Source organism: Etheostoma cragini, chromosome 15 (assembly GCF_013103735.1).
Source record: "Etheostoma cragini isolate CJK2018 chromosome 15, CSU_Ecrag_1.0, whole genome shotgun sequence".
In the NCBI taxonomy this organism is placed as follows: domain Eukaryota; kingdom Metazoa; phylum Chordata; class Actinopteri; order Perciformes; family Percidae; genus Etheostoma; species Etheostoma cragini.
In genome coordinates, this window is record NC_048421.1 from 18430443 (window position 1) to 18457657 (window position 27215).

Here is a 27215-nt window from a genome sequence, read left to right on the forward strand (position 1 = left end):
GCTGCTGCTCTCTGACCTGGTATCAAGTAATTGCAGTTTGTCGGTATCTATTTTAATTTCCCCCCTCTCCCATATCCTCAACCTCACGCCCTGCCACCTCCAAAATCCGAAATCCAGTCCGACCACTGCTCCACAGTGTTGTCTGATTATAGCTTGGTTAAATTAGATGAGATAAGTTAGCCCACTTCTCCTCTGCCGCCTTGCTTGAGAGCTGACATGCCCAATACATCTGCCGCGAGCATGGTAATTGAGAGGGGGAGGGGGGGATGTTGATAGTTGGATGTGGAGGAGTGATTTGTGTGTGTACATGAATGTGTGTGTGTGTGTGGGGGGGGGGGGGGGGGGGGGGGGGGGGGGGGGGCTCTCCCTCCGTCTCTTGTTCCTCAGAACCTGTCATTGATGAGGAGCCAAGGAGAAGCTTCAGCTTGAAGCTGTCATCGGCCCTCTGAATCTGTCTGCCTCACTCTATCATCCCTCCCTCCTTCTTCCTCAATATGTCTCTCTCTCTCTCTCTCTCTCTCTCTCTCTCTCTCTCTCTCTCTCTCTCTGTGTGTGATGTGGATGCAGAGTGTGTAAGTCGTGAGCCAGCCAGCGAGCGTGTGCACCGTAGGAATCAGTGCGACCAGCTCTTGAGGCGTTTTTAAATCGGAGACGCCACAGACCGACTGGGTGCAGGCAGCCCGCCACCCTGACACCGCCGAGACTGACGCTCCCTCTCCCGGTCTGACAGGCCAATCACAGGCCACCGCTCGCCCTCCTTCAATCCACAGCGCTCTCGCTCTCTCTCTCTTACACACACACACACACACACTCACACTCACTCACACTCCCCCCTCCTCCTCTTCTTTCTCTCTCTCTCTTTCTCTCTCACTCTGGTTTTCATTCCTTTGCGTTCAATCTGTGCATCCCCTCCTCCTCCACCACCTCCTTCTCCTCCTCCTCACACCTTTTGGTCAGAAGAGGAAGAGGAAGCCCAGCCCAGGGAGAGACGCTAAGAGGATGAAACTCTGACACGCCGACAGACCACAGGGAAACAAGAGCACAACTGTGAGTACAGCAGTCCTTTCACCTCTCACTCAAGCTTAACGCTGTCACACACACACCTCGCCTCTCTCTCTCTCTCTCTCTCTCACACACACACACACACACACACACACACACACACAAATTCATACCCACACACGTGTCCGGCATACACTTCCAGCATACACAGTGACGACTCTATACACAGATCCAAAACGGTTCTCACAATCCATCCACTGCTCAAGTATCTTTGTCTTTTTTAGGCAGTCATAATAACAGTCAAAGAATTGCAGGATTGTGTTTTTTTTAAACATGTGCGGTGAGTTCCTTTATGTCTGCTGTTTGGATTAAGCTTTGTCCTGTATTTAGTGCAGTGCACAGAATGCAAACAAAAACAATCCAGCAAAAGTGTGTGTGTGTGTGTGTGTTTCATACTTTACATTTTCACAGTTTGTGACATTAACCCCTATTTTAATGGATTCACTTTTATGCTTTCTGCCAAAAAGTCAACAGTGGATTTTTATGTTTCTTTGTTTGGCTCAGATGAAATAAAATCACCCCAGCAGTATGCAAGGTCAACTGAATAATGTTTCACATACACCGCCTCATGTTGTGAGCTTCTTTTGTCTGTCCAGTTCGGCTGTTTTTTATTGCCAATATAGGGATGCTGGATCACAACATGAGGGAAACGTCCCTGTTCTTATCTCCCATCTTAAACGCATAAGCTGCTATAAGCCAATAGATGACTGGGGGGTGAAAAAAGGGGGCGTACTTTCCTCTTATGGCACAAGAATCCTAAGCAATCCCCACTGCTTATTGTTTAGCGCTCAGCCAGGGGAGGTCTGCGTGCCGGGCTGATCGGCATCGCTTGCGCCACACTATTTTTTGATTATGTTCCTGGTTCATCTCTGGCTGAGGCGATTTCCTATTTCCTTCTCCCATTTCGAGAGCGGGGAGTATAATATGATAGCGGCTCACATGCGGGGAAGTGCAGACAGTGGATCTGTGCAGAGGACACAGATTGCATTTCCCCTGGAGAATGCTCTCGCTGTATTAAAGGCACTGGAGGGCTGCCCGGCACTTGTCATCAGCTCCGCTAGTAATGCTGGCAATAGGAGAAAGTAGACGTGGTGTTTACGACCACCCTCTCATTTAAAGAGCTCCCATTGGCCCTAACATCACAGCTGCATCACTTCGGCCCGTTGCAATCCAGGTTATATTGCATTTGTGAGGCTCAGGATATTGTGTGGCGCCTCACTTTGCTTTGACAATCTGATGAGCAAATGTTGAAAATGAAAAGATATGTATGTTAAACACCCAATAGTAGATTAGATTTGTTGTTGGACTATAAACTCCTGGAGTGAGAACTAGGGTATTTGCATTTTTATGATGTGGTTTAATATGGATCACATGCACCACAGAGCCTGTTTCTGTTTGAAATTGAATATATATTACTCCTCATTTCAGTTGTTTTTAGTTCTGTTTCTTTTCCTCACTTTGTTGTTGATTTTCTGGCATGTTTAGCTGCTATTTTTCATGCTTTCCACGTGGCTGAATCTAAATGAGGGATTGATCTTGACTGTTAGAAATGTGAAGTGACACATCAATGGCTCTCGAGACCCAACAAGCCTCTGGTTGCCGATGTGTCAGCAAAAGTGAATGAAAAGCTCGAGACTAACTTCCTCCTCTGTCTGGCCTTGGCGAATTTACTGAACCCTTGTGGTTTAACACACACACACACACACACACACACACACACACACACACACACACACACACACACAAGCACAATGGCAATTCAAGGTAAACAAGACAATTATCTATCCTTTCCTTCTTTGTAGTGTTGCCTTCTTTTTCCCATGCAAGGATCCCTGGATAAGGCTGATTAGTTTGAGTTAAAAGGAAAATGATTTCTGTCCTACACAAGAAAGTATGACCACTGACCATGCTGCCTCCCCTATAACCACCATCAAAGCTATCATATTCATGGCACAGGAAGATTACAAAAGCCACATCACAAAAAGTAATTTAAACTCTCTAAATTAATGCAACTTTCATTTTGGATTTGCCTGTGGCTTTCACAGAATATTCCTGTAATTTAAATGCAGAAAGCCTGTCAGCTTCTGACTTGGTCTCTAACCGCCGATTTACATGTGTCTTCTCCACGTTGTGTGTTTCATTGTTAAGAAATACATTCAAAGGAAGTTAATAGCCTTTTATGCTAGGAAACATATTTAATTACAAATATCTCTCACTGCAAAGCTTTTACCCCAGAGGTGCTATTAATGTAAGTCTGTGATCTTTGCAATTATTAAACCGCTTGTAAAGGCAAGATAAGTTACTGTCACCCCATATTTATTACTATCTGCTCGCGTATCTGCACTTATTGATTACATGGTTGGTAACCAGTCCTGATCATCAATAGAGATCCTCACAAGGCGAGGGCCAGATAGTCTTTCCACTCTCCCTGAAGGCTCAATTACACAGCATGCACAAGGAAATGTGTGTGTGTGTGTGTGTGTGTGTGTGTGTGTGTGTGTGTGTGTGTTTGGGAGGGGAGGGGTGGGAATCAGCTTCTGACAAGGTCAAATTATATATATTGAGGAAGTCAAATCTGAATGTTTAAAAGACACATTCGGAGAATTAATAAATGTTGGATGCTAAAGCTCTTAAAATATTCAGATTGCTTGCTGATTAAATTATGTCTACTGAAAGAGATGGTTTGAGCTCCTCCTGAGTGTTATTGCTTATTTTCAGAAAATCTCCACCTGACTTTGGAGTATTAGCTGCCAGTAATTGCACATCTTGAACAAATGAGTGACGGAATTGACTAATTTCCCAACTTGTTACCATTTAAACAATGTTGATTACACTTACAAGCCCATCGTATGTTTTCCAGTCTTGACACAAATGCAGTGCTACTTGTGTTTCAGAGTAGAAAAGTTGATGCTGTAATTGGTGCTTTGTGGAGCTGTTTGCCCTTGGTGGCGTTCTCAGACAATACACAGCCTATTCAAAACCCATGAATACCGCATTTCAATGATGAAGGACATGTGTAGCAAATATTGAAGATCTTCTCTTGGTGGAAAGCCAAAAAAGCGGAATTGATTTGTTGAGTGAGCCTGGGAAGGATAGCCTCTCCTCGAAAAACCTTTGTGAGAAAAATGGTAATTGCAGGGCAAAGTGCTGCTGACAAAATGCAGGAGGATTAACACATGACACCAATTGAAAGATATACATATCAACAAATACATTAGTTTGATCTCACAAAGTAGCTTCTACACTGGAGAATTGTTTTATGGGTCAGTTCACCACACATTTTCTCATTTACATGGAGTGCTATCAGTCCATGCACATGGTTTGGGTTTCATCCGTCTAGATTTGGAGATATCTGTGTTTTAGATTTTTGCCAGCCACCCAATACGGTGAAGGTAAATGGAATTTGGTTTGTGGTGCTCAAAACATTGAAAAATGACATTTAAGAAAAACATCGAGAATGTCTTTTAAAAGATGTTCTAGTTCTTTCTTTTTACTTCCATCATCAATTCATTTAGGGAAGTTGCCGAGTTGGCTCAGTTGGTACAGCCCTTAGAGGCTTATGTCTCAATGCAAAGGTCCAAGGTGCGAGTCCGTCCTGTGACAATTTCTTGCCTGTCTCCCCCCTTTCTCACCTAGCTGTCCTGTCCATTAAAGGTGTAAAAGCCCCAGAAAATAATGTTCAAAAAATTAATTAGGGAATATTTCTACAATCAATCAGTTAACCATTTGGTCTTCAACATGTAATCAAATAGGATCAAAATGCAAATCAAAAATGTCCCAGAACCCTTGCTGCTTTCTTAAAAGCACCTACAACCCAAAGCTGTCATAGAAGACCAGGAAAACCAGAGCATATTCACATTTCAGAAGCTGGAGCCACTGAACGTTTCCTTTTAAACATACGTCTCACTAGATTAAAATAGTTGCAGATTAATTTTCCTGTGAAACGATTCAGCTGCAATGGAAACTTTCACAAGCAAAGTCTGTTTATTATCCGGACTAGTTAGGACATTTCTTTGTGGAAAGACACACTGCTGTTGAGTCAAATATCCTTTTTCAATGCGTTGAGCACCACACTTAGGCAGTAACACGGATATCGCCAAGCCTGGGCAAATAAAACCCAACTATTTACATGGTTAGATATCACTAGGGGTAAGTAGAAAAACTGTGTTGGTGTGAATCACCTTGTTAAAGTTGCCCTGTACAGAAATGGTGCTGTGACCAGGATGTTTATTTAGTCCATTTTATTAGAAAGTTTACCGCAGCCCTGGGTGGGCTTTTGCCACTCAGTCGCTATTTAATCATTTGGTACCCCGAGCGTTAACCTTCATTACCTCTCTGTGTCATTCTCTGCAGGGTCATGCAAAGTATCATCAAATATTTATGATATTAATAACTGCCTTTAGGAAGGAAAAAAGAACATAAATAAATCTGCTCTGCAAAGCACACGATTAAGAAGTCCATTCCATTTAATAAATGGGTGAAGGGGAAATAAAAGGGCAATCCTGGAGCAGAAAGGGGCGAGACTTTACAAAACCAGTGACTAAAGCTGGAGCAGCAGACGGCTTTTGTGGTACAGTGGGATGTTTCTTCTGTACATTTGTGCATTATCTGGTGAGCGATTGTTCTTCTGAGGGCTTATGCGAGCCAGAGAGAAATCATTGTTGTGGATGGCTTGAGCATCCGCGGTCCCCAGGGGGCCTCCTACATCGACAGACTCCAAATAGACAAACATGCACACACCCACACACATGCGCACACATATGTACACAGAGCCTGTTTAGCATAGAAGCCGACTGAGGCAGGGCCCAACATTAATTATCTGTTTTTCAGCCGAGGTCTGGTGACAGTGATTAGAGTGAGGTTTTTTTTGGAGAATGGTGCACACACGCTCTAATGAGGAAAACTCGCCTGTCTATAGAGCTCTCCAGGCACACTTGATCTGCTCCGTGGCTCTGCAAGTGTGTGTGTGTGTGTGTGTGTGTGTGTGTGTGTGTGTGTGTGGTGTGTGTGTGTATGTGTGTGTGTGTGTGTGTGTGTGTTTGGGGTTGTGTGGTTGTGACTGTTGCTCCTCCTGGCTCACTGCTGGGAGAGACACACTCTGAATCGTTGGTTAAGAAGCCGTTGTATAAGTTGAGACACTCCCAATGCAAAAAGGTCTTTTACATAATTACTGTTTAATTGTGACTTATTGTGATGATTAATGTTTGGATATCTGGTAGATTTGGCTTTTGGTGTTCCTAAAGCTTGAGCTGCTTTAAAATAATGTGATTTTGCGAGCAGACCACATGAGAGCATGGACCAGTCTGTATCCCATGGAGTCTGTTTGGGAAAAAAAGAAGCAAGCTGCTTTCCATGCAAGAGAATTATAAATGTCTGTGTCCAAACTTTGGCAGCAGCAAACCAAAAATACCCTGCACAGTAGTGTGGAACAGCGGTGAATCTCGTGTTCATCTCAAAACAAAGGGATGATTTTGTACTGTTGGCTGAGAAAGAGATGACTTGAATAAGGTTAGAGATTTAAAATTCAGAGTCAAATGCTCGCATGGTTCAGGTTACTTTGACCTAAATAAGCCGTGATACGCTTCAGGGTTTCCCATGTAAAACATTGTTCTATCTGAACACGACAGAGTTTAAACTGAACCAAATCCACAGACATTTTCAGCAGCAGGAGCAGCAGATTGCATGGCTTGAAATAGTAGTTTTCTTTCACCAGAAGCACTGGTCCAGCACATCAGCTCTCCAGTATCGTCGGCTAAATCACATTTGTGAAAATGCCAATGTTGGTGTGCACCTGACTGATAGATTTCTGCCCGCACCAGGTTGGCTTTAGGCAAGGGCCTACACGTCATTTTCCACACCATTTTGTCCCAAAGTCGATTACTTTGCCTCTGCAGCTATGGCCGCCTCCGAATTGAACTACACATTTAGCTCTGGAGCTGCCAATAAAAGTCAGAGAGCCCGGCTTCCATCAGCGTAATGATATTTCAGCCTCAGTATTAGTTCAGCACTGTTCTCCACAGCAGTTTCTGCTCAATTAAAGATGGTCCATATTTAAATAAGTAGAAAATCAGAACGCCGGCCTGGCCCGTGTGCATTCAGATATGCTGTCGAACGGTTAAATGATGAAGTTTGAAATGGACTTTTCAAGCAGCCAAACGCTCCACACCTTTCGAGTTTGAATAAGGGGAACTGTTCATTTGTAGCTCCGGAATTTCCCTTTAACGTTATTGATGTAGATTAACTTTTAAAAAGGTGAGTAAGTGAAATGTGAAATAATTCATCAAGAATCAGCCATGTAAGAAATGTGATTTTCTCTGGCAGAAAAAAACCTGTAGACCATTACCCCAAACAGAAGAAGTAGATTAAGGGTGGGGCTCTCTCTCTCTCTCTCTCTCTCTCTTTTTCTCTCTCGGTCTCTCTGCCACTCTTCAGTCCTAAAAGTATGAATAGCACATTTCCAACTAAATTGCCAGGCAGAGCAGAAGAAAATAAATTTCAGCTAGTGTCAGCCCTGTGCGCTCATGGTTTGGAACTTCCGTTGTCTTCCCTTCCCCGGCCACTTCGGCTTTATTTAGCGGGAGCTGTCATTTCCCATAAATCCCTAGGAGGAGGCGTCCGTCAGAGCTGCCAGCTCCCCTGTGTGGAGCACCTGTAACAGGGGAGCGAAGTGACAGTTGTGCTGGGACGGTCCCATCAAACGTACAGACACACAGACACACAGAAAACACACAGAGGATGGCTTGCTCTGAGACCTTTGTATTTTTCGAAACAGAGTAGCAGCTTCCACAGTCATTGAAAAGTCAATACATTACCGGAATTGTAATAGATTTCTGGTCTAAGAGTTAGCTTGAAGAAGCTTTGACCTGCTTCCATAAAGTAAGCACCCTTCAAATAAACATTGCTCTGGTAAATAAACATTAGACTGAGTTTCTTTCCTCTGTGCCTCAATCTCAGTGTTTTGTATTGATGGCTGTGCCTGTCAGCCTTGACACTTTACTAAATGACCGCAGTGAATAAATGTACAGTGAACACAAGGTCACACTATCTGTCAATTGTCATTTGTCACAGACTAATTGTTTTATTATTATATTTATAAATGTCGCTTATACATGCTCGCGAGGTGGAAAAAGAGAAGTCTGTCTTTTCCCTTTTTTTTTTTGTTTATCAGATTCAGCTGTCAGCGCACATGCTCTATCATCTGCGCTCCAGGAAATTAGAAAGGAGAAACGTTTGACAGCACAATTTCACAAAACACCGCCACGCCATCATTTCATTTTCTCGGAACCCTTTTTTTCCCTCTTTCATTTATTTATTTATTTCATTGTCTTCTGAAAAACAAACAGAGCGATAACAGCGGCTCCTTTTCCAGGTAATTTATCCCTGTTGCCGTGTTACGCTTTACACTCACCTTGCAAAGGTTTAGCACCAGCTAATTAGCCAGCACGCAGGTGGGATGTCACCTAATCTAACAAAGAGGGTTCAAATTATGTAGGCGATGGCTAACACGAATAAAGGGCGGTTTGGTTTAACAGCTGTTGGCTTAATTCCATGAGTAGGATCTTGGTGGAGGGGTTGATTGGTTGGTTGGTCTGGCTCTGCCCTTGGCTTGTTGGCCCAGGTTGCTCTAGTGAGTCTTGACCAAGAAAGCAAGAAGTCTTCTTTCTCCGCGCAGCCATGGCGGTTATACATCACCAATATCAGTAGCTGATGGTCTGCTTATCTCTCAGGTATCGATTGGAGGACTGTGCAGAGGGGACCAAAGCGGCAGGGCCAATCAATGGGGGCATTTCATTCCCCTTGAACGTCTGCTTTTTGATCTTCAACACTGATTGGTCGGGCTCAATCCTATACTGTGGGGATTTTTTATTTTCTGTTCTGTGTTATAAGAAGAAGTGGGTGGAGAGTGATGAACACTTTGGTGTTGGCAGCCTGCTGAGCTTCTCACGGATGTGCATAGCATATGTACGAGAATCCTGTTGTGTTCCCCCTTCACTGCCAAGAACCCACAAATCTTGCATAAAGTATGATTCAAATTTGCACTCTAATTTTGGTACACACAGTTCCATCCCAAAGATATGGAGACAAAAAACTATCACCTCTCACAAAGTTTCCCTGGATTACCTCCAGTGTCTGTGCAGCTGAAGTACAGTACATGTGTAATCTGTGCAAAAACTGTGAAACATGTATTGTATTCCACGTTGTTGTTGGAAGATGTCATAGAATTACTTAGCTTTGCTCTGCTTGATGCCAATTTTACACATCATTTGTCTATTTTCAGCATTTTCACATTTGCAGTTGTTGTTTTTTTACATCGTACATTTTACATGTTTGGTAATGGTATGGTAATTACGGTTAGCACCAGATTTAAGAATAAAAGCCATCGCAGATGAACAGTTACTAAGTCAATGTTTGGATCCTAGCTTAAGATAGGTACCAAACAAGCATCCTACCTTCCCAAAATCTTAAATAAACTAACTTTGGAACTGTGGAACTGTCCTAACTCTCTCTGTTTTGTCACCAGGTAGTGTTTGTTAACTTGTTTAATCGTTAGGGCTGCTTTTACACAACCAACGGAATGTCAGTTGGCGGAATGTATTCAGTGAGAGGCTTACGGTAGTTTGACGTGTTTGACGTCAAAACACTCATTGGTAGATATAGGCTACCTCGGGCCATGATGCTGCAGTTAGCCAAGTAATGTTTCATTAAGAGTAACAATGGTTACAAAGGGTGTTTCTCAATGACAAAAGAAGCATCAGTTGCTAGGTAACTAGTGTAGCATTGCCAGACCTTCCTCTACAGCGGAGGAAGATCTGGCTACTTAACACAGCATTCCGGGATGGGAGAAAATGTTCTCTTGTTTATTGGCATTTCTTTAAACCAATCACAATCGTCTTGGGCAGACACAGCAACAGTGCCGCAGAAATATAGCCTCGGGAAGGAACTTGTTTTGGTGGAACATGTGTACCCTCAAAGGTTATTTAAGTCGTGCAACAGAAAACTAGCTAGCTGTCTGGAATTACCCTGCAGAGATCTGAGGCGCAGTAAACCTTGGTCCTCATAAATCCACCAGAGTTTCATTAGGGACAGCTGTTGGAATTTCCAGGTAACAGACATAAAAGTTGATAACCAATGTCAATGTCAATGTCAATGTCAATTTTATTTCTATAGCACATTTAAAAACAACAACAGTTGACCGAAGTGCCGAACAGGGTCGATGTCAAATACATAAATAACAAGTGTAAGCAATGTCAGATTGAGTATTTAGGATTTCCTAACCTGGAATAAGATAGGATAAAGTAAAGATTCCTAAAGTTAGTTAAGATGTTCTTCTGTAATGCCAAATGAGGGAAAAGTCCTATCTTATACTCTATATCTTAACTCAAGACTTGAGATTGGAAGTTTCCGTAATACAGCCCCAGGGCTCTAACTGGCATTCTACTGTGTAAGCAATATGGACAGTCTTACTCAAATCTGGGACATTTTCTCTAAACCTCTTCTGTCCCCTTGAGGCAACAGTGGCCCATAATGGAGAGAAAATAATTAAGCCACATTTCCCATAACTGAGAGGAGTAAGCGAGCCAAACAGAGCTGGTGTCCGCCAGAAAAAGAAAGAAAGTGCTTGTTTGGCTCAGACCTTGTCTACTTTGTGGTCTTCTTTATGTTACCACATTTGCTAATCAGTTGCACTTTCTGGACAGTGAGCTACGTGTTGAATGAGAATTTGCAGTAGGTGAAACATCTGTGGATGTTTTTAACTGTTCGATGGTGGATAGTGTTTCTCTGTTCTGGCTTCACTGTGCAGGATTTAATCATCATCATCATCATCATCTTCACAGTGTATATGATTTATAGTCTTACAATGTGTTAATTAATACTCTGACATTTACAGGACAGTAAATCTCAGATGGAGGACATTATTCGTCCTCTTTTCTGTTTGTTCAAATAACCCGGCAGCCAAGGTTCTTTAAGTGTTAGAAGTTTGGATGTGCTTCCTCTGAGTAAGCAGATTTTTTATTTTTATCTATCGCCACCATTTTTGTGCCTCATTATTGCCATCCCTAAACAATAAATGCTTACAAATCAGATGAAATCTTGAGGTCCATCTGCTCCCTGTATTATAAAATCTATACAAAAATCAAATTTTCACCCAAAAAATGCCTGTTCTTTGTAGACAGTTCAGGACATTTGATGTGCTGTCTTTCAGTTTTTTTCTTCTTTTATTCACAAAGTACTCTGCTTCAAAGTGTATAGATGGCTCATATTGAATTCATAAGCCAGTCATGCAGGAAAACGGAGCACATTCTTGTGATTTACTTTCAGATGGAAAATAAACAAAGACGGTTATGCCACTCTATTTGTGCTTCTGCTGGATCCAGAGAGATCACTGTTTGTATAATATCTTCCTTATAGATGTTCTTAACCTTTGCGGAAGGCTTATTGACGCTCACTAACCTTGCAGGGAGCTGCTGGAGGACAAGAGATGATCAGCGTGCTCAGTGTATGGAAAAGGGCCCATGTGGAGGTTTTTTCCCACCCCCACCCTGCCTTTGCCGAGCGAAACCTCTACCAACGCTTTGCTTGACCTTTGCCTTCTGATCTCTGTTACCATAGTGAAGCTCACAATGTTGTAAAAAAAGAAAACCCACACAAAAGGCATGTGAGATCGTAGCACAGTCTTCCTTTAATGCAGTTTAGGATAGAGGTTAGAAGAAAAGGTGGGATCGCAAATGTTAGATGATCCGTGCAAATTTTCAATTTTGTGTAATTTTGTGTTTTGTGAAATGTTTTACAGTCCCTAATCATGGCATGCAAGAACCCTCTCTGGCTGTGCATGCCTCCACATCTTTTATTATTACCGTCCTCTGACCACAAGGGGCACGTTTGCCTATGGCGCTCCTATCCGAAGATTTCTGTAAAAGTGAAGAAGTCAGACCAAATACAAAACTGCCAGCTGTTGCAGTTAAGTCATCTACAGCTGGATGTAGGATCAGAATAAAAAATCTGCATAAGAGAATAAAAACTAAAATTGTCCCTACAACTCAGTGAGATAAGCATTACACGTGATATTCAGCAACAAAACTGCCAATGATCTCCATATGAATCTTACATCTGCTGGTAAAGGAATTTTCCCATCATTTCCTAATCTAAAAATGTCATTTATTTTTAAATGACGTCTTTCACCACCACATGCATATTTTTTAATCTTACCAAATTGCATAATACAGCTGAATCCACACATTGATTGTACCAGAACAATTCTTATTGTTGCTCATGCATGTCCTTAATAGTGTTCAATAAAAGGCATATGACCTTTGCTACGCTTCAGAGAGCAAGGTGGCACACAAGTGACCGTTCCATTTGGCTTCATATTCTCACAGGGCCTGTCTGACACCTTTCTTTTGTGATTGATGATGAAGTTTAAAGTAAAAATTATAATCTGCAAAAGATCAAGACATGGCTCACCCTAAGTGGAGAAAAAGCTTGTTCAAAAAGAGTTTTGTAAAGAATTTGTCAAGGATACATTTGTTAACACCCCTTCAATACATCTACACAGGATTTTAGTTTGTAAGGTGCATTTTGCTTTTTGGTTTAAGTGAGCAGTGAGTAATTAAAACTGTGTTTATGGAAATCATTTCATTCAAGTCTATGTCATTTCTTTCTGCTGTTGAATCCAATGAAAAACTTGCACCGACCAAGACAAAAAACAACAACCGCATCACTCAAGATATTGAAGGGATGAATCCTAGTCAAGAAACTGAAAAAAGGAGAGAAATGTTGGGGGAAAAATGAATTCTTTTCAGTGAATGTGAAGGTTTGTAGGGTTCAGTTCTTTTTTTCAAATGTGTGTTTCAGCACAATAAAAAACATTAACTGTATTAAAACCAAGGAGCTGAGAGTAATATCCTGTTGCTGCACTATGGCTGAGGTAGAGCTAAACATGAGTCGGCCACCAGGTTGGTAACAAATCAAACAGAACCTTTTGTATCACTACTGCAGGTGCAACGTTATCTTATTTTGACTGGATGCCGAATCCAGAGAAGGGGGTCTGGATGGTGACTGGGGACTTGGAGCTAGACTGGGGAAGGGTCAAAACAAGACAGAGCTGTCGAAACACTGAGAGCCATCCTTCACGTCTGACTGTAGTGGTTAAAGGGCAGCCAGGCTCTTAAAGAAACCATTAGCATTTAGATTTGAGACGCTTCCCCCCCCCAACAGAGCAGCGGGGAGTGGTTGCGTCACACCTAAGACTTTTCTTTGGCTTGAGTGGGCCCAAGTGGCAGCTCTGTTGCCCTGATCAATCTCTCAATATGCTTAAATTGCTTTAGATGACCTCCTTGTCAAGAGACAGGATTGGCCATACGGATGCTACTCCAATCAATAGCAGATGCTATCATGGCTCATCAACAATGAAGTGTTTTTAATGGAGGTCAGGTCATGGAAGATCTAATTCATTTTAATTTGTAAATTGTGGCATGACAAAATTCTAATCAGGGCACTTTGCTATCACATATGCATACTTCTGAGTACCTCGCTCTGTGTCTTGCTCTCACTCCTTCTTTTGGGCCTCATTTGCATTCATGTCCGTCTGTGAATCCACACAGGACTGGGAAGCATGAATGTATACATGACATATATTAAATATCACTCAGCATTGAGTATCGCTCAGTTTTTTAATGTTGAGCATTGCAATCATTTTTTTCATCATCTTTAAGCAGGACAACTTTTGCTCAAAAACACACCCCTTGCACAAGTTCCACCTCATTAAGTAAAGATTGACAAGATTACAAATATGACATGTGCAATTCATTATCTTAATTAATTCACTGTCTTCTGTCTACAGGCAGGGCAGCTCTGTCATTTAGAAAACCATTTTTTGGTTAGGGATGTTCAGAGGAAGCCGGGCACCGTGTTGTTGCCCACATTAGTGTAAGAGGTGAACCTGTTTCCATATCTCCTTCCATTTCATCTACATTTTCCTCAGCCACATCAATATGCCCCCCCCCCCCCCCCCCCCCGTGAGGGGAAATGCAATTGGAATGGGACGCGGCCTTCCATTGTGATTGTGTACAGATGAACCTGTCTGCCCTTGCACCGGTGCATGAGTAAGGCCATGCAATGCCCATCGTCTGTTAAGGCTTTCAGTGCAGCAGAGAAGAGGGCAGGTCCAGGGGGTCACTGTCTCCACACAAGGCAGCACGCTTGCTGAGCTGTGACCAATGCAATCGGTAGAGAAGATCGCCACACCATTTCAAATGGATTATGCTTCCTTTCAACTTAGACAAAAATTGCCAAAGGCCTCCTTTCATTGTTGGAATAAACAAGGAGTAGGCTGCTGTCATTACAGAAATATTCAAGTCAAGGTTACTGCCAGTAAAAAAAAAAGCTGTGCTTTGTGCACTATGAAAGGGCCTTGACGAAAGTACAAATGGGAGTCTGTTAAGTCTGTTTAAGGTCTTTTGTATCTCCGCCTTCGGTTGTAGCACAGAAATCTAACGGTGAATTATGGGAAATAATTATTGACGAGAAACAGCGGTATTGTGCTTTACGGGAAAAAAATGAAGCTTCAGAAGCATGCAGCATCAACCCCCATCTTCACTCTCAAATGTCCCCATTGATTTATCAGGACTCTATTTTTAGCTACACATGGAACAGTAATGGATTCATGGGAATTAACCATGATTCATGTGAAGCTAATATCAGAGATTTCAGAGCCTCAATTAATGCTTGAGGAATTCAGCGCTTCAACTCCCAAATAATTCATAATATTTCTCCCACTGCATAAACACAGACCCTTGTATCTTGTTAAAGGAGCAGGTGTGTTTGTATTGTCAGAATATCTAATGGGTTGCAATTAATAGCATTAACTTTTTCCCTTCATGGTCCAGCTGATAATGTTTTTGGATCTGTTAGCTGTTATCAAAACAACAACACCTGGTATCCAGCCATGCAAATGATTTGGTGTTTTCTTTGCCGATCTTATCAGACGTTGAGATTTCTGTCACTACCCCGATGGAAATGAATAGAATTTTGTATGTGGTCTTCAACCCCAACCTCTTATTTCTATTCATAGTACAAAGTTATTCACCTGTTACATAATCCGTCTCCGGCCCTGGATCCAGACTTCACCATCACTTTCCCCATCCTCGGGTTATCAAGGTTTTATAATGGCGTAAACAGGACGGATACATAACACGCTGCTGATCGGTTTCCAAAACAACAATGTCCCAGTTGCTCTAACTATTCCACAGACCTCATTGTACACAGATTTCTTTGGTACAGCTTTGTACAGAGGAAATAATCCACACTTGAGTATCAAGCATGTTTACTTGAATCAGTGTCTTGAATACAGTCAATGGAAGAAGTAATTTCCATGTTATTACCCCAACAGATGCAATAAGAGTCAACTGCGGGATTCCAATTGTTGTGAAAAAAGAGCACCGTACGCACGATTCAATAGCGTGTGTTCAGGTTTGTAATGTAAAATTAGTTTGAAAGTGTGTGTTCCGACTTGGCTTGGAATTCTGCTTTAGTGTCTCTGATGCAGTCTGGTGGGTGCAGTTGGAATGGCGATGGCGGCCCTGGCTGTGACCCATGCCTTTGTTGGGACAGCACAGACACCAATTCTTCTTACAGACTTATATTTTACACGGCTGTCTTCCACTAGTTGGTATCCCTCGCCTCACAACATTAACTTTACCTCAGAACTCCAGATAGCATTGTGTTGTTGTTGTCAACCAGATCAATGAAGCACAAAAAGCTTAGTGTTAGTTTATGAAAGGAATTATGAAACGGTGCTCATGAGTTTAGTCTCCAAAGCGAGACATTTCTCATAACAACTCTGTAGTGTCTGGCAGAGAAGAATTCAGGTCTCCTGTTGAGTCAGTATGTTTTCTCTCGGAGGTTTCTGGCAAATTTTCTGAAAAGAAATACTTCACTTTGTGTCCCTTACCATTAATGTATCATCCAATCACCTACCTTGTTACAATTTTCAATGACTGATATCATGATATTATTTTTTACTCACTTCAGTTTGACCCACTTCATTCATGCTCCATTTTTGGCATCAACTCAGAGCATAAAATTATCTTTTGACTGATTAGGATGCTGTAGGTGTATACAACAATGGGTGTGACCAGTCAACCATATCTTCTAGAAATTATGTTCATATACAACTAATTTGCAAAGGGTAATACTTTTGAGCAAAAGTTAACGCAGACTGGATTATGTTGTCAAATAACATATTTTCAGTAAAATTTCAGTAAAATATTCTCTGACATATACAGTGCTGTTAGCCTGACAAGCCAGACACACATCAATGTATCAAAATGTTGGGGCGGGATAAACCGTTGTCTTTCAAACTCCCTCTGCACGCAGCAGGATAGCACTACAACCAACCAGAGCAACGCTGGTTGATAGAAACGTTTGGCATATCCGCTTGTCAAAACTTTGAACACATCTTCCTTTTTTAAGAATGACTTCAGTGCTTAACTCCAAGTCTTCCACAGTCAGCTGATTGAAAAGACTGCTGTTCGCCAGCAGCAGCAGCCATCTTCTTTTTTTTCAAGTAGCATGGAATTCACGTGGAACCGTCGCAACTCTGCCGTCATTACAATAAGCCCGCGCCCATGTGAGTAACCTGACCAGATTTTGGTTTTTCCAGCTCGCAAGCCAACGGAGAGTTGCTAGACCGACCCTAGCTTCAAATTACATTTGCTGCTGCTAGGGTGTGTCTAGATTTCTAGGCTACAGTACTGGCTCTCTGAAATATATGTCTATGTAATCAGAACCTGCTTTATATTAGAATGTGGGCATTAAAATGCTGTTTAAAGGAGGGCTACCTTAGGGCCTGCGTAGGTTGTTCTACAAGGTTCAAATGTCTTTTGACCCTAAATAAAGAATCAAAGCTATCCTCATTTGGGTAACACGATTACTGGACATCTTGTAATATTTCCTATCTAAACTTTTTTTCAATACTTTAGTACTGACTTCAGCACTGATAAATAACTGAAAATAAAGAAAAGACAACAACAAATCTTACATGTGCAGTATAAACGCTGCCTGTGGGTAAAAAGAGACAGCCTGTACTAGATTCTGTGTTAAGGATGTGAGATGTCAGCGAGTTCAAGTCTAGGTTATGTAATATCTTGTTGCCTTAGACATACCTTAGACACTAACAGTGATACGTGTGTTAGTCATTGTGCTTCAGTGACTTTATCTGAAGTTTTCTGAACACAACCAGAGCCGATGAATAGGAGGGCAAAGCTTCGGTGCTGATTTACATTACCTGATCCACACTGTTACCTATAGCTAGATGATTTTTTAGCAGCTCAAAAGCATGCTATGCAAAGCACAAAATATTCCACTTTTACTTCTTCAGACCGGTTACAAAGCCGTCCCTCCTTCCAACCTATTTTGTGAATTAATAATTAACGCTTCAGGTCGGCCCTTAGAGTAAACCACTTTAAAAGAAAACAATATGACATGGCCCTGACTCCGTATATTGCACTGAGATGAAGGAAAACAAAATTTTGATACATCACAATGTACGTGGAAATAATTCTGAAGTTACTCAAAAAGAGAGATTTTCAAAATATTTAGAATATTTTGTTTTGTTTTAGTATCTGAACTATGCTCCAATAAATTACCTCTGGGAGCTGCTTTTTTTCTTCCAAATAGCTGAAAAATACACAACCCTTTCATGTCCGAAAAGTGTTTTTCATTACTTAAAAACCTTGCAAATTGGCCTCAAATGCCCTCAATAAATGATCCATGATCTCAACTTGAATATTTCAAAATAAGCATGCACACTCTTGCCATGCATTCCAATCAAATGTTGTTTTATTTACAGGACTTATTGTGGGCTTTGATGTTATAAATAAAAGAAATGTCAAAGCATTAAAAAATCTATTTGGTTACACACAAATACTGTTAGAACACTTTAATTATATCCTGTTACATATAGAGCCTATCCCAGCATGCACTGATTCAGGGGAGGGGTTTACCCTGGACAAACTCAGGACTTTCTTATGCTGCAAGGCCACATTATTAAGCACTGATCCACTGTGCTGTTAAAAAAATCACTCATCCAACCTGAAACTTCTGCCCAGAAGAAAATGTATGAGACTTTGTAACAAACTGAGGCTCTTGTCGGAGCAGCTGTTTCTCTCTGTGAGTCACTTTCTCATTGTGAGTGTCAGAGTTCATTTTTCACTTGTTGTCAGGAAGGCAGCTTTTTGCCACTTTCATTGTGAACTATAAACACGTAGACAAGCTCGTCAAAAAAGGATCAACAATGCTTCTCCCCTTGTGAATAAAAGACCAAGAGGAAACAACAGATGGGTTATACACGTCCATGCAAGTGCTTGTAGTTGTTTCACATAATTCAGCTGAGGACTAATCAATGAGGAGCGTACAATCCCATTCTTTTACCGGTGTGATGTGTGCATGCTTGCTATGTAGGAGCATATCTGATCCTGTATTCTGTTTAACAAATAATAGTGTTAATGTTGACAGGGTGTGATAATAATGATACAATTAATTAATGAATACAGTCATTGATCTGAGTCACTCTTGTAATAGTTGGTGCTTAATAAATATGAATTTGTTCTGGTAGAGCACAATCACAAAAAAATACATCAAAGTACATCTTTATAATTTATAGAATTTCTGTAGGAAATGACAATGCAGGCAAAATCATTATGGAGTTCCTCAAGGATCTGGCATAGGATATTTGTTTTTTTAATGTGTTGTTTATTCCAGCTGAAAGTGGGTAAATGTTCATTGTCCTTTAACAACTGTGATCAAATGTGCCACCATTTTAGTTTTCTTTGTTGTAGTACTGTAAGTAAATGGGACCTGTTTGTGTGCATTGCCATCAGTGCTAGGACATGCAGCTAGACAGGAAAATTAATTAGTTTCTTTCACTTTTACATTTTTTCCCCAATTAGAGCATATAATGGCAAACTTGTACATCTTAATATGCCTTGTAGTGGTGCTAAGATGCTTCATAACCCAAAGGTATTAGTTTAGAGCTTTTTCTGTTTCCTAATTCTGAAAACAGTAAATCAAAGGTGCGTATTGGGAGGGGTAAAGAGCCTGGGGCTAAGTTCTAGGGGGAAAGTCCTTCACTATAGTTACAAGGATGTTGGTTTGTTGAAATTTATAGAGTGTATTTTATTTGACTTTGGCTTGTTAAAGTAGTTCTGACTTTGATTATTATTACGTGAAAGACTGCAGGGACTAAAGAACTGTAAAGAATTTTTTCAGCTCGATAATTCCTTAGAACATTTTGACAATATTGCAGGTATTGGCTGCAATCGTATTTTTGTGATCGTAAGACTGCAAATTCCTTGAGGGAGAGACTGTGCTGGTAATACCTTTATTGCTTCTCATTAAAACTGTTGGTTCATTAGTTGAACAACGCCAAACATATTTCTAGATATGAGAAACTAAAACAAATTACATTCAGCAACATATCCCCCGAACCTACAAAACTGTTTCAACACCTGAGAGAATATTAAAAGTGTTCTGCCAGTCTCGGGCCATGTAATGCAATATGAAAGATGGGCGGAAAGCAGGGAGGAGAGGAGGCCACCTTCTCATCATCTGGTCACCCAGACCGGCAGACAGAGCGCTGGCCGTCTGTCCACTCGTCTGATTTCCCTCCCCTTGGCACACTGGGTAATAGAGATCAGTAATTGGGTGCTATAAATCCTGGCAGAGGACAAGGTGGGTCAGAACAGGCTGATTACTTAGGCATTACAGTCAATCTAAGCAAGTCCTTGAATTGAAAGATTTGGTGAGGTGGATTCTCATTATCGGGCTCGGTGCATGTATGCATTTGTGTGAAAGAGTAAGGGCCAAGGTCCCCTTTCCCATCCCCTGTTGTAGGATGACATTATGCATTGCTCCAATGCCCTCAACCGTGCAGACTCGTAAACATCACAACAAATTTATTTTCCTCATCCCCTCACAGTTTTATAAGAATGTTTTCAGAATCGTCAGAGAGCGGTCGTGGGGGCCCGCCTGGAGTTTTAAGACCTCGCTGCTTGAGCAGTCTCCTTGGTGCGTTAAGGACCTTCGCCTGGGTGACACATTCACGGCAGGTTCATAGTTAGGCAACGGGATGGTCCTCGGTTTCAATCTGCAACAGGCATGCAACCAGGACTCTCGCCATCTGCCTCTATCATCCCTCAGCTTCAGTTTCATAGAGTGGTGTTTATCTTTCAGTGTAGCCAAAAAACAAGCTCTCAAGGTGATCAGCTCTGTCATTTAACATGGAGCAGATTGATGGCTATATGGTGAAATGCACCTTTCTGTTATTTTTCATCTCAGGGCCTATGAGCTTAATCCATTTTAAGCTTCTCAGTAAAAAAAAAAGTCTATGGAAGGTGAATTAGAGTGTAGAGCTGATAGTCTTTCTCAGCATTCTCTCCAGCTGAGGGTGTGACTTACTGGATTATGGGAACAGTAGTTTCGGCACCAACCCCCCTTAAATACTCTGATGGGGCTTTTATATTCCTCCCTATTTTGATACAGTTTCTTTGTATCGAGAGCGCATCGGCACATTCTGACTGTGAATTTCTTCATCACAAGTTATCCTGCTCCCCTGTGCCATCAGCTCCCCACTAAAAAAGTCTTTTATTCACAGTCTTCAAAGTCATTTGTCTGAAAAAATTAAATCAACAGAAGCCTGAAATTGTAAAATCACATTATGACTAGTGATGTGGCTGGCGTCCAAAATATGGGCTAAATGAGCAAATGTGATAAATTATCTCAGTATACGTTCAGAGATGTAGAAGAAAAAAAAAGTAAGAGAAAAAGATATATGACAAAATTATGCTGTGGCATCAGTGCAAACCCCTGCAGTGTGAAGTGTTACCAATCAGAAAAGCACTCATGCTACCATCATCCCTCGACTCCTATAACAGCATGCTACTTCACTTAGCAGCCTCCATTTGGGATGCAGCACAAACACTGTTTTAGCGCTTTTATCTTAATGCACTTGCAACACCCGGTAGCACTAAAGGCATGATTATTGTACAGAGAAAGGACAACTTGCATTTAAGCACGACTTATTTAGACAGGAACTTAGCACCAACCTAACAACTCTAGGGCAGATGGCTGTGCAATAGTCATTGCTCATTCGGTTGATTTTTTGTAAATGGATTCTTTCCATATATTTTAATATAACACTAATTCCTTTCATCGTTATCCCAGTTTAAACCATAATGTCCTACTGAGTGTGTTTACTGTTTTGGAGAGCAATTTATATGCCAGATACCAGACTGTTGTCACTTTAACCATCTGCTGGCTGGTTTGGCTTTGAAATACTCAAGGAAAAAAAAGCAGCTGAAGGTTAGAGGGATCACAGTGAGGTTGGGTTGCTTATTTCCATTTTTGTGATGGGAGCTGAGCGACATATGGCTGCTGTCGGCTTTGTGGTGAAACCAGGTGTGGAGGCGAGCTTCAGCAAAAGCCTGGTCGTCACACCCATCTGATAGCGTCTAAACACAGAGGATAAAACGTTCCCTTGGCTATGAGCGTGCTTGGACCCAATGTGACAGTGAGGCTTGTTCTCACACTTTCACTGATTTAATAGAGGCACAATGTCAGCGCTGACCTCATCCACTGATGTCTTCACAGCTAATGCCCTAACATGTGACATTGACACTCAGCAAGACAAATCGTAAAGGAGGGAGATGGATTGACGGGGAGACTCATATGTCTCCCTCTGGATGGAGGAGAATGACGGACATTAGACAGGAAGACAGAAGTGTCAGAAAAACAAAACAAAACCAAGCATAGCATACTTTATTTATTTATCTCATAGTCATGTAATGTAACATTATGTCATGTTACTGTGGTGTAGTGGCATGTTTTAAGCATATTTTAGTACTATAGTGCAGTAGGTTTTCCTGCTATGCAAAGTGGGGGTCATGTATTTTGTGGTCAGTTCATGTTATGCATATTATTTTAAATAAAAACTGAAACTAGAACAAACAAGTTAGGGACCATTCGTCATTTACAGAATGGACCACAGGAAAGAAATAGGGGAGGGTAATGTATTTTTATTCTTTGTTGAGGGGAGGGTCACCCAACGTTTTTTAGTCTGGGGGCGGGGGGGTCACCCAACTTTTGTATTAATGAAAACAACAACATTTCAAAGTGGCATGTTTGGTGCATATTTTCCCATGTAGCTCTCAGTCTCAGCCGAGTCGGCTATGGATGCTGCCTGGAGACTTCCCGTCTCAGGCCATCCTGTCTCATGCCTGTCTCCCGGCTGGTGCCGTCCCCGAGCTTTTCAGAATCAATAAATAAAAATGAAAGGCATCAATAAATTGTTGGGGAGGGTCATGCCTCTTAGCCCAATTATTTTGGAGGGTCTTAGAAAAATGCATTGCTGGCAAAGTGAGGGTCTAGTCTATTTTGACTAAAGATCCCTTAACTCCTCCGGTAGCCCCTTAAATAAAAACAAACAGTCCCTTATACAAATGTATTTAGATAACAACATATTCAACAATCCAATATGTAATATATTTACTGTAATAAATCCAAAAATGACCCCAAAGTTCATTAGATATTAAGGAAACATGCAAAGTTGAAATACTATCTTTTCTGACAACAATGCTACATGCCAGTATTTTCACCTTTAGTAATTTCCATTTCGTGACGGAATTTGTGTTTGTGTGTCGGCCTGTGTGTTGTTGTCAACTGCCCAGTTGTACAACCAGGCCGGGTTGCCAGATCTACCTGTAAAAACGTAAAGCCACCGCGCTACAGCTGTGTGAACGAACGGCATCACGGAGATAGAGTCTACCCGACCTACAGAAAACGGCATGTTTCTAACAGTTGCGTGACTGGAGACGTAACACACCCGGATAAATATTGGAGATGTATTTGAAAGATTGAGACAGTTTGGAGCCCGAAAGGACGCCGAGTTGACATATTTCCTCCTGAACAGGTAAGCTAAGCATTAGCTTCAGGTTAATTTATCACGGCTATTAGGGACGGGCATGTTATGTAATTTCAACATTTGTGTACTCACATTGAAATATATAGCTATAGTACCTGAGTTGTTTACATACTCGCAAAAACAATTGAGACTGCCAGTAAAGTGATCCCGACTGGTCCTAGCTAACACCGCCATGCTAACCCTGCTAACTGCTAACGTTACAGGTCGACCAGGCAAGCGGGCCACTGCTGCTTAGAACGTGCAGCGTGTTCAACGGCCGTAGCAGACAGCGGTGAGTCATTTTAAGCCAACTGTGGGGGCTGTAAATTGGGAAGACAGGACTGTGAGTTAACAGTGTGATTAGGGATTGTTTCACTCGGGTGGAATTTTTTGCGGTTCCTACTGTAATTCTAAGCCGAGGAAGTGTGTCTGTTAGTTGGTAATATAGCTCCGCATGAGCACGGGCTTTCATGACTGTCAATATAGCTAGCATCTAACATTAGCTACTACGCTGTGCTGGGGAGTAATGTACGTGAGACAAGTGGCTAGCAACATTGTTGTGAATGCTGCGGTCTCAGCCTGGCAACCAACGTGAACTTTAAGTCTGGGAGCAAGGGGCGGGGAGACGACTCTCAAGTATTTTGAATTTGTACTGCAGTAACTATTTTAAACACTAGCTGACAGTATTACATATTGCACCTTTAAGAACTAACACAAAAAAATGAATTTAAAGTTAATTAGTTGGTTTCCATGACTTCAGAAAAACATGTAATGACAGGCCTCCACTGGAAAGAAACATACCATTGGCCTCCTCATACTTCACCAAACTGTAGCATGATATATAACTGACTTATGTACTTGAGCAACGGAAGATGAGAGAGCAATGATGACTGGATTAATACCATCAGTATCCAACCTGTATTACATATTGTCTGTCATTTTAGTATCAGATATCGATTTTGACAAGAAGATCAATACTTGCTGATTGGAAATAATGCAGTCGAACCTCGCTGAGTTTTGCCCAAAATACAGATTTGTCTTCTTCCATTTGCTGCTAAATTGTGACCCTATGCTACAGCACTGTCACCACCTACAGTCAAAAGAGAGATTACATGTCATACTCACCAGCCATCAGCCCCTAACAATGAGAGAGAAAATGTTGTCTGAGTTAAAGGCAGGGCTGGTAATGTTGAAAAGCTTGCAAGATTTGAAAGTAGCATCTCCTCACACAGACATGCAGATCCTTTTTCAGAGCCCATAAGTTATTTATTGCTGTCGGGGTGCAAAGGCTATTTCAAACAATATATTAAAGCAAAGTGTATAATGGTACAAAGTATCCAACCCTTCCTTTAATCAGGAGAAAAGCACACAGATCTGCAACCAAAGAGAAAGGAAGGAGAGGTCAAACACATTTTGTTACTCTTCAGAAAGGCAGACAGTTTTCAGGCTGCATACAGAGTGAAAAATGGCTGAAATCGCCTAATGTGACAGGCTGTGCCAAAAGCAGCCTGTAATGTCATCCACTTTTGAATTGTTATCCTATGTGATTCTAGGTGTATTAAACCATATCAGCGTTCAAAGTATGTATTAATGACAAGGATAATTATCAGCACTAACCTTCTCTGGTATTACTTGTTATCAGATCAAAATGTTTGGTATCCTCTTTCTGCAGTAAATAAGCGTTCTCTGAAACGTTGTCATACCATGGATGTATAGCATGATAGGGCCATTTTAAACAGAAATACTTAAGTTAAGGCAGCGGAAACTTACTAATACCTCTCATAGATGCCTCCTTACACAAGCTTTGTGGTATACTTTCTCACCTCATTTTGCGTTTGCTTCTGCCATAATTACTACGGGCACTAGGGTTCGCCACCTGAAAAGAAATATATAAAATGAGTTGCTATAAGCTGCTTGCACAAACACCTATAGGGTTGTTTTCTGGATGAGGACAATCTGCTTTTATCATACAGTATATACAATAGAAAGGTTTGTTTGTGTTTTGTAAAAGCCATGTCATGGACCCAGAAAACTGTTCAAAGTGAGACATACCCAAAACATAGTCAGCAATACCAGAGTTAGCAAAAAGCAGCTAGCCCACACACTTTAACATCATGGTTCAGTAAAGCTACTGTTCTGTGGTCAGAGCAGTCAACAAAAGAGAAGCACTGGTTTAATAAGGGATGTTTACCAGATTATGTGAAATAATTAGCCTTCAAAAGGTGCTAGGACATGCTGGAATGGTTTCTTGTTGCCATTCTTCTCCAAATTGAGCTGAAACTGAAAGTTTAAAGTAAAAGAAATTTAGATAAGGCAAACTAATCCTGAGCTGCAGGAATGTACAGTAGTACTGATTTGAAAATGTGGAACTAAAGTAACCTTGAAGTGATCCTTCTCCTTGCTACGCTGCAGTGTGTTTTATTATGTTTGTTTTGTATTATATTCTTTGTTCTTACATAGCTGAACTCTGCTTAATGGACTAACCTTCCAAACTCACAGCAGCACAAACACAAAGAACCTGCTGTTTTTAAAATGATTGAGCCATGACTTGTCAGCGAGAATCTACTTTCGCCCTTGAATGCTAATTAAGTGATGTTTATGCAGAGTCACGTACACACTCCCAAAGGATCTGGCAGGCTTGATTTCCAAACTCTTAAAACAAATCTTAACATGTTGTCAGCATAACAATGTCAATAAAAATGACACTTCACTTTCTGTGTCAGGGAGGCATTTTTTATTCCCCCAATGGGAAAGGCTTCAATAAGATCTCTCCCTAGCATTCCGCATTATCTCAATCTGTGACACAATTTCTACAATCAGCCTGACAGCTGCCCTAAAACAAATTAAAATGTATGAACTGGAAATGCAAATGCAATCCAACTCGTTTCAAAAAAAAAATTCTGTTTAAAGGTTTGCCGTAGTCATTGTTCACACTGTGTGGGGCAAACCCGGAGGCATATTTTATTTATATTTAAAACTATTTTTATAGGCAAGATTCTGGCAGAAAAGTTGCATAAAATGTTTGAAACATCGTCAATACAGAGTTGAGTGCCTGACTCTTGTAATAGTTTGTGATTGCTGGAGGCTCAGTTTTCTTTCCTTTCTGAGATGTGCATCTTAGTGGTGATTTAATGAAATGAAGTTAGATTCTTTAAAGTATAGTTTTACACAAGCTCTGATTTGTACATTGGATTTTTAAATGCACGATGCAGTGTATTTAATTATCACTCATATTTGGGATTTTTGCATCAACTGTATACATACAGTAATAGTTTATACTGGCAATACTGTTGCAGGCCGAGGGTTTTTCCTGGGTTTTTGCAAATCTAGAATTACCATCTAGATAGGACCTCAATAATAGTGGTGTTTCTTGATAAATTAAAAAGTACTACAAGGTAGCTACTACGAAATACAAGTCATCGGTCATTTAGCAAAGCTTGGCTACTACATTTTGCAGACATGCCTAAAACGTACCAAAAAGACTTCTTTGAACTACAGAAAGGACTTTTTCATTTTTCGGGCCCATTCACAAGCCAAGTCACTATTGGGTGCAGACGAAGATAAAAACTACTTTGCCAGGTTTTTGTCTTGGTAAAAGTATACAACCCTCCACATGTGTATTAGCATTGGATACCTTAGCAGTTTAATATCGCTCTTCCATAATGTTGGGGAACTCCCAAAAGAAAAAAACACAGCAGTCACAATGGATGCAGCAGAGATATCCTGACTTTTCGTCCAAAACATTGGATCCTTCACTTCCCATAATGCATCTAAATAGCACCTCTTTGTCTGACCCCTTCTTGCCCACGTCTTTCAAACGTCATGCCCCCATTTCACTGTACAGTAGCAGTGGGTTCATTTTGATGGAAAGCTAGTTGTAATTGTATTGTTTGTAACTCATTTTCAAGTAACCATAGCTTTTTCCTTGAACCTGAAATGGTTATATGTTAGTGTGTGTGTGTGTGTGTGTGTGTGTGTGTGTGTGTGTGTGTGTGTGTGTGTGTGTGTGTGTGTGTGTGTGTGTGTGTGTGTGTGTGTGTGTGTGTGTGTGTGTGTGTGTGTGTGTGTGTGTGTGTGTGTGTGTGTGTGTGTGTGTGTGTGTGTGTGTGTGTGTGTGTGTGTGTGTGTGTGTGTGTGTGTGTGTGTGTGTGTGTGTGTGTGTGTATATATAACAATGTGTAGCCCATATAAAAACAAA

The 27215-nt window shown here is 41.2% G+C and overlaps 1 protein-coding gene and 1 long non-coding RNA gene across 5 annotated transcripts in view; one reads left to right on the plus strand and one right to left on the minus strand.

Annotated features, from left to right (window-relative positions):
* The first annotated feature begins 797 nt into the window (after positions 1-797).
* The window catches only part of LOC117958594 (RNA binding protein fox-1 homolog 3-like), a 407104-nt gene continuing 380686 nt past the window's right edge, over positions 798-27215 (plus strand). For 3 of the 4 annotated variants that reach the window (XM_034895077.1, XM_034895075.1, XM_034895078.1), the window contains exon 1: positions 798-1047. The gene's annotated coding sequence lies outside the window, so the exon portion shown is untranslated. Of the gene's footprint in view, positions 1048-22791; positions 23027-27215 lie in introns of those variants that run through there. The other variant, XM_034895076.1, reaches the window with a different exon arrangement.
* On the minus strand, positions 17355-24363 carry LOC117958597. Its single transcript, XR_004659759.1, has 3 exons — positions 24252-24363; positions 22892-22907; positions 17355-17364 (listed from the first exon to the last, which is right to left on the minus strand). It is a non-coding gene; the product is annotated as an uncharacterized LOC117958597 (long non-coding RNA).